General features: G+C 42.8%; 1 pseudogene across 1 annotated transcript; it reads left to right on the top strand.

Moving 5' to 3' along the window:
- The first annotated feature begins 546 nt into the window (after nucleotides 1-546).
- On the top strand, nucleotides 547-1,051 carry LOC105532117 (annotated as a pseudogene). The gene has a single exon (XR_001004919.1). The product of XR_001004919.1 is annotated as a 40S ribosomal protein S24 pseudogene (transcript).
- The last annotated feature ends 6,932 nt before the right edge of the window (nucleotides 1,052-7,983 follow it).

Consider the following 7,983-nt stretch of genomic DNA (forward strand, 5'->3'; position numbering starts at 1 on the left):
TTTTACTCTTAATCAATCAGTTAAGTTTGTTCAAAATAAGAATACTAATAATATATTCAATGATTATACTTATGTATATATGAAATTAATGACAGCAAACACTCAAGGGAGAAAAAAGAAGGATTAGAACTACTTTGTTATTAAAAAGTACTTGCACTATCAATGAAGTAATACAGCGTTACTTCAAAGTGGACTTGTAAATATATGTTGCAAGCTCTAGGGCAACCACAAAAAAAGGTAAAATAGACCAAACAGACCAATACCTTGAAAGAAACAAGGTGCCAAAACTCACAGAGAAGGAGAAAATAATATACACTATGAACAAGTGGGGTTTATATCAGGTATACAAGACTGGTTCAACATTTGAAAATCTACTAATGTAATCCATAATATCAACAGGCTAAAGAAGAAAAATCACATGGTCATTTAAACGGATGGAGAAAAAGCATTTCATAAAACCCAACTCCCATTTATAGTAAAAATAACTCAGCAAACTTGGAATAGAGGGGAACTTCCTCAACTTAAAGAACTTAACCACTGCTTTTCCTCCCTGGCTGTGTGAAGATAGACCACCTTCACGAACGACACCATAACTATCCGCACTAGAAAGTTCATGACCAACCGACTACTTCAGAGGAAACAAATGGTCATTGATGTCCTTCACTCTGGAAAGGCAACAGTGACTAAGACAGAAATTCGGGAAAAACTAGCCAAAATGTACAAGACCACACTGGATGTCATCTTTGCATCTGGATTCAGAACTCATTTTGGTGGTGGCAAGACAACTGGCTTCGGCATGATTTATGATTCCCTGGATTATGCAAAGAAAAATGAACCCAAACATAGACTTGCAAGACATGGCCTGTATGAGAAGCAACGAAAGGAACGCAAGAACAGAATGAAGAAAGTCGGGAGACCACAAAGGCCAATGTTGGTGCTGGCAAAAAGCCGAAGGAGTAAAGGTGCTGCAATGATGTTATCTGTGGCCACTGGGGATTTTTCACAAGAAGATGAATAAACTAAAAACTTAAAAAAAAAAAAAAAAGAAGAACTTAACAACTAACATCATACTTAAAGGTAAGAAACTGGCTGGGCGCAGTGGCTCACGCCTGTAATCCCAGCACTTTGGGAGGCAGAGGTGGGCGGATCACCTGAGGTCAGGAGTTTGAGACAAGCCTGGCCAACATAGTGAAACCCTGTCTCCACTAAAAATTTAAAAATCAGCTGGGTGTGGTGGCAGGCACCTGTAATCCCAGCTACTAGGGAGGCTGAGGCAAGAGAATCACTTGAACCTGGAAGGCGGAGGTTGCAGTGAGCCAAGATCACGCCATTGCACTCCAGCCTGAATGACAAGAGTGAGACTCTATCTCAAAAAAAAAAAAAGTAAGAAACTGAACACTTTTTCATTAAGATCAAGAACAAGGCAAGCATGTTTCCTCTCACCACTCCTTTCCAACATTGTACTGGAAGTCCTAGCTAATGAAATAGGACAAAAAAAAAAAAAAAAGGAAATAAAAGGTACACACACTGGGAGGGAAGAATTCACACTGTCTTTGTTCACAGATAACATGATCATCTATGTAGACATTCCAAAACAATAAAAAAAAAACCCCAAGGTTAATATACAGTAGCAAATTGCTTCCCAATATACCAACAATGAACAGGTGGAATTTGGAATTAAAAACAAAATAACATATACACTAGCAGCCCCAATAATGAAATATTTAGGTATAAATCTACCAAAATACATACAAGATCCATAATAAAAAAAAATTACAAAAGTCTAATGAAAGAAAAAAAAAGAATTACACAAATGGAGAGATAGTCTATGTTTGTGGATACAAAGACAATATTGTCAAGATGTCACTTCTTCCCAATTTCATCTACAGATTTCATGCAATTCCAAACTCCCTAGCGTATTTGTGGATATCAGCAAACTGATTGTGAATTTCATATGGAGAGCCAAAAGACTCAAAATGCCCATCACAATATTGAAGGGGAAATAATAAAGTCACTGTGCCAGGCACAGTAGCTCACGCCTGTAATCCCAGCACTTTGGGAGCCCAAGACGGGCAGATCACTTGAGGTCAGGAGTTCAAGGCCAGCCTGGTCAACATGGCAAAAGCCCGTCTCTACCAAAAATACAAAAATTAGCTGGGTGTGGTGGTGTATGCCTGTAATCCCAGCTACTTGCGAGGCTGAGGCAGGAGAATCGCCTGAACCTGGAAGGCAGAAGTTGCGGTGAGCCAGGATCCATGCCACTGCACTACAGCCTCCGCAACAGAGCGAGACTCAGTCTCAAAAAAAAAGGCCGGGCGCGGTGGCTCAAGCCGGTAATCCCAGCACTTTGGGAGGCTGAGACGGGCGGATCACGAGGTCAGGAGATTGAGACCATCCTGGCTAACACGGTGAAACTCCGTCTCTACTAAAAACTAGCCGGGCGAGGTGGCGGGCGCCTGTAGTCCCAGCTACTCGGGAGGCTGAGGCAGGAGAATGGCGCAAACCCGGGAGGCGGAGCTTGCAGTGAGCCGAGATCGCGCCACTGCACTCCAGCCTGGGTGACAGAGCGAGACTCCGTCTCAAAAAAAAAGAAAAAAAAGTCACTGCTTGACTTCAAGACTTAATAAAAAGCTATGGTAATCCAGACAGTGTGAAACTGGTGAAGGAACGGATACATGGATCAATGGAACAGAATAAAGACCCCAGATAGAAACATAAATATAGTCAACTAATCTTTGAGAAAGAAGCAAAGGCAATACAACGGAGCAACAAATAGTGTTGGAATAGCTGAATATCCAAATGCAAAAAAATGAATCTAACACAAACTTTACACTCTTCACAAATATTAATTCAAAATGGATGCCAGACTTAAATGTAAAATGTAAAACTGTAAATAGAACGCCAATATTTGAGAAAATCTAGACATCACTGGGTATGGCAATTACTTTCTAGATACAATACCAGAAGCATAATCCATAAAAGAAATCATTGACAAGCTAAATGTTATTAAAATTAAAAAAAAAAATTACTCCACAAAAGACACCATTAAAGTATGAAACAAGCCGGGCGCAGTGGCTCACGCCTGTAATCCCAGCACTTTAGGAGGCCGAGGTGGGCGGATCACCAGATCAGGAGATCGAGACCACGGTGTCTCTACTAAAAATACAAAAAATTAGCCGGGCACGGTGGTGGGCGCCTGTAGTCCCAGTGACCTGGGAGACTGAAGTAGGAGAATGGCGTGAACCCGGGAGGTGGAGCTTGCAGTGAGCTGAGATCGCACCACTGCACTCCAGCCTGGATGACAGAGTGAAACTCCGTCTCAAAAAAAAAAAAAAGAAAGAAAGAAACGATAAGCCAAAGAAAATATCTGCAAAAGACATATCTCATAAAAGACTGTTACCTAAAACATACAGACAGCGCTTAAAACTCCATAAGTAAACAACCCAATTTTTTTTGGTTTTTTTGTTTGTTTGTTTTTTTGAGACAAAGTCTCGCTCTGTGGCCCAGGCTGGAGTGCAGTGGCGCGATCTTGGCTCACTGCAAGCTCCGCCTCCCGGGTTCACACCATTCTCCTGCCTCAGCCTCCCGAACAGCTGAGATTACAGGCGCCCGCCACCACGCCCCGGCTAGTTTTTTGTATTTTTTAGTAGAGACAGCGTTTCACCATGTTAGCCAGGATGGTCTTGATCTCCTGACCTCGTGATCCGCCCGTCTCAGCCTCCCAAAGTGCTGGGATTACAGGCTTGAGCCCCCACGCCCGGCCAACAACCCAATTTTTAGAACGGACAAAAGATCTCAACAGAAATCTCACCAAAGAACATATACAGATGGTAAATAAGCACATGAAAACATGTTCAACTTCGTATGTCATTAGGGAGTTGCAAATTAAACAGTCCCACTGCACACCTATTAGAATGGTGAAAATCCAAAACACTGGTAACACCAAATGCTGTTGAGGGTGTGGAGCAACAGGAACTCTCATTCAGGGCTGGTGGGAATCCATCAACCCTACAGCAGTTTTGGAAGACAGTTTTGTGGTTTCTCACAAAATAATATACTCTTACCATATGAACCGGCAGTCATACTCCTTGGGTTTTTTTCGTGGTTTTTTTGGGGGTTTTTTTTTGTTTTTTTGGAGATGGAGTCTCGCTCTGTCACCCAGGCTGGAGTGCAGTGGCCTGATCTTGGCTCACTGCAACCTCCATCTCCCAGGTTCAAGCGATTCTCCTGCCTCAGCCACCCGTGTAGCTGCGATTATAGGCGCCCGCCACAACGCCTGCCTAATTGTTTGTATTTTTAGTAGAGACAGGGTTTCACCACGTTGGCCAGGCTGGTCTCAAACTCCTGACCTCAGGTGATTCACCCACCTCGGCCTCCCAAAGTGCTGGGATTACAGGCATGAGCCACCACGCCCAGTCATGCATGATTTCTAACATCCTACATGGCTCATTTACAAAATATTGTTTCACTAAGCAATGCAGATGTTTCAAATGTTGACATATTTCATTAAGCAATATTTTAAAACCACTTTCATTAACATCTCATGTTAACAGAAAAGTCCTTAAGTATTGGGAAGCTATCAAGTTCACAGAGGTAGATACAAGCATACAAAAATTCTAAATTCTGTTTGAAAGCTAATTTAAAATAGGCAACAAGTACTATCAGTTGTTTTCCTTGAAAGGATAAGCCCATTTTATTTAGAAAAAAACATATCTGCTCAATACCCAAGTATAAAAAACTGTAGCTTGTCTATTAATTATTCTTCTAAGTATAATGTTGTAAATTTTAAAAAGTGAGCAGTACAGCTTGCTGACAATGTTACAGGTGATTTTCCTCAAGATAATTTAAAATTCAGTTTGCAGCACTGCTTCACACATACTTCCCTTTTCATCACACTATATAGAAGACACGTACTCGGCTGGGCGCGGTGGCTCACGCCTGTAATCCCAACGCTTTGGGAGGTTGAGGTGGGCGGATCACAAGGTCAGGAGACGAAGACCATCCTGGCTAACATGGTGAAACCCCGTCTCTACTAAAAAAATACAAAAAAAAAAAAAACCCCAAAAAATACAAAAAAATTAGCCGGGCGTGGTGGCGGGCACCTGTAGTCCCAGCTACTCGGGAGGCTGAGGCAGGAGAATGGTGTGAACCTGGGAGGCAGAACTTGCAGTGAGCCCAGATAACGCCACTGCACTTCAGCCTGGGCAACAGAGCAAGACCCCATCTCAAAAAAATAAAAATAAAAAATAAAAAAAAAGAAGACACATACTCAAGGGTCTATATTTAAAAAAACTAGTAACTTTTACTGCTCATCAAAGATATTTTTTGAGACAGTCTTACTCTGTCACCTAGGCTGGAGTGCAGTGGCATGACCACAGGTCACTCTTAGCCTCGAACTCCTGGGTTCAAGGAATCCTCCTGCCTCAGCCTCTCACCTCAGCCTACGAAGTAGCGAGGACTACAGGCATAAGCCATGGTGCCCCATCCTCATCAAAGACATTCTTAAGAGAAACTGACTTTATTTTTTAGAAACTACAAGTGTGGGGTGAAGAATACAATGACTACTGATACAATTTGGTGCCACTTCCTTGATTTGTATTCAGGCAAAATGTTTATTTTTCACTGCTTCAACACCATCAGTACAGATGTCGACACAGTAAAAACAACTTAGAATTATTAAGAAAAACAGCTTTCACTTTGCAGATCCCCTGGGTCTACAAAAGGTCCACATATTGAAAGGTCCACATATTTAAAAGTCCACATTTGAAAGGTTCACATATTGAAAACTGTTGGCCGGGGGCAGTGGCTCACACTTGTCCCAGCACTTTGGGAGGCCAAGGCAGGTGGATCATGAGGTCAGGAGTTCAAGACCAGCCTTGCCAACATAGTCAAACCTCGTCTCTACTAAAAATACAAAAAGTAACCAGGCATGGTGGCGGGCGCCTGTAATCCTAGCTACTTGGGAAGCTGAGGCAGGAGAATTGCTTGAACCCGGGAGGTGGAGGTTGCAGTGAGCCGAGATCGCACCACTGCACTCCAGCTTGGGCAACAGAGTGAGACTTCGTCTAAAAAAATAAATAAAAATAAAACTGTTGGCCACCACCTCAGCTAGATGTTCCCCTAGACCTGCCCCAACCTTATGGCTTATTGCCCTATCCCAAAAACATTATCTGATGTCTACTCAATGACAACTTCCCTATCAGTTAACCTAACATTCTTGTAGAAAACAAGATATCAGGCCGGGTGCAGTGGCTCACACCTGTAATCCCAGCACTTTGGGAGGCCAAGGTGGGCAGATCACAAGGTCAGGAGTTCAAGACCAGCCTGGCCAACATAGTAAAACCCCGTCTCTAATAAAAATACAAAAATTAAACGGGTGTGGTGGCACACACCTGTAGTCCCAGCTACTCGGGAGGCTGAGGCAGAGAATCACTTGTACCCAGGAAGTGGAGGCTGCAGTGAGCCAAGATCATGCCACTGCGCTCCAGCCTTGGCGACAGAGTGAGACTCCGTCTCAGAAAAAAAAAAAAATTATGTAAATGGTATAATATGGTATATAACTATATGTCAGAGACTGGCTTTTTTCATTCAGCGTAATTCTCTGGGAATTCATCCAGGTTGTTTTGTGCATCAGCTTTGTTTTTCATTCCTGTGTGGTATTATGTTATGAATGCACCACCATTTGTTTAGCCATTCACCCATTAAAGGACATCTGGGCACTTCTGTATAATTACTATTATGAACAAAGAAGCCATGAACATTCATATACAAATTTTTGCATGAACATATGTTTTTATTTCTCTGGGATAAACACTCAAGAATGAAAATGCTGGGTCATATGGTAGTTGCAGGTTTGTGGTTTTTTTGTTTCTGTTTTTGAGACGGAGTCTCGCTCTGTCGCCCAGGTTGGAGTGCAGTGGCGCGATCTCTGCTCACCGCAAACTCCACCTGCCGGGTTCACGCCATTCTCCTGCCTCAGCCTCCCGAGTAGCTGGGACTACAAGCACCCACCACTACGCCCGGCTAATTTTTTTGTATTTTCAGTAGAGACGGGATTTCATCGTGTTAGCCAAGATGGTCTTGATCTCCTGACCTCGTGATCCGCCCCACCTCAGCCTCCCAAAGTACTGGGATTACAGGCGTGAGCCACTGCACCTGGCCAATTTTTGTATTCTCAGTAGAGACGGAGTTCCTCCATGTTGGTCAGGCTGGTCTTGAACTCCTGACCTCCAGGTGATCTGCCCGCCTCTGCCTCCCAAAGTGCTGGGATTACAGGAGTGAGCCACTCCAACCAGCCTGCAAGTTTATTTTAATAAAAAACTACCAAACAGTTTCCCAGAGTGGCTATGCCATTTTATATTCCAATCAGCAGTGGATAAATAATCCAGATTCTCTCTTCATCCTAACCAATACTTGGTATTATGACTATTTGATAGGTGTACAGTGATTTTTGTTGTGATTTTAATGTGCATTTCCAAAATGGTTAATAATGCTCAACATCCTTTTATTTTATTTGCCATCTGTGTATCTTCTTCCATGAAATCATCTTTTCATGTCTTTTGCTCATGTTCTAATTGGACTGGTTGCTTTTTTACTGAGTTTCCAGAGTTTATATATTCTAAATACTATTAATTTACAAGATATGTGGTTTACAAATAAATTATCCTACTCTGTAGCTTCTCTTCATTCTCTTAACAGAGTCTTTCTTTGGGAGGCCGAGGAGGGTGGATCACGAGGTCAGGAGATCGAGACCATCCTGGCTAACACAGTGAAACCCCGTATTTACTAAAAATACAAAAAAAAAAAAAAATTAGCTGGGCGTGGTGGTGGGTGCCTGTAGTCCCAGCTACTCAGGAGGCTGAGGCAGGGGAATCGCTTGAACCTGGGAGGCGGAGATTGCAGTGAGCCAAGATCGTGCCACTGCACTCCAGCCTGGGCGACAGAGCGAGACTCCGTCTCAAAAAAAAAAAAAAAGCAGAGTCT

This window comes from Mandrillus leucophaeus, unplaced genomic scaffold (genome assembly GCF_000951045.1).
Source record: "Mandrillus leucophaeus isolate KB7577 unplaced genomic scaffold, Mleu.le_1.0 Scaffold931, whole genome shotgun sequence".
In the NCBI taxonomy this organism is placed as follows: Eukaryota; Metazoa; Chordata; class Mammalia; order Primates; family Cercopithecidae; genus Mandrillus; species Mandrillus leucophaeus.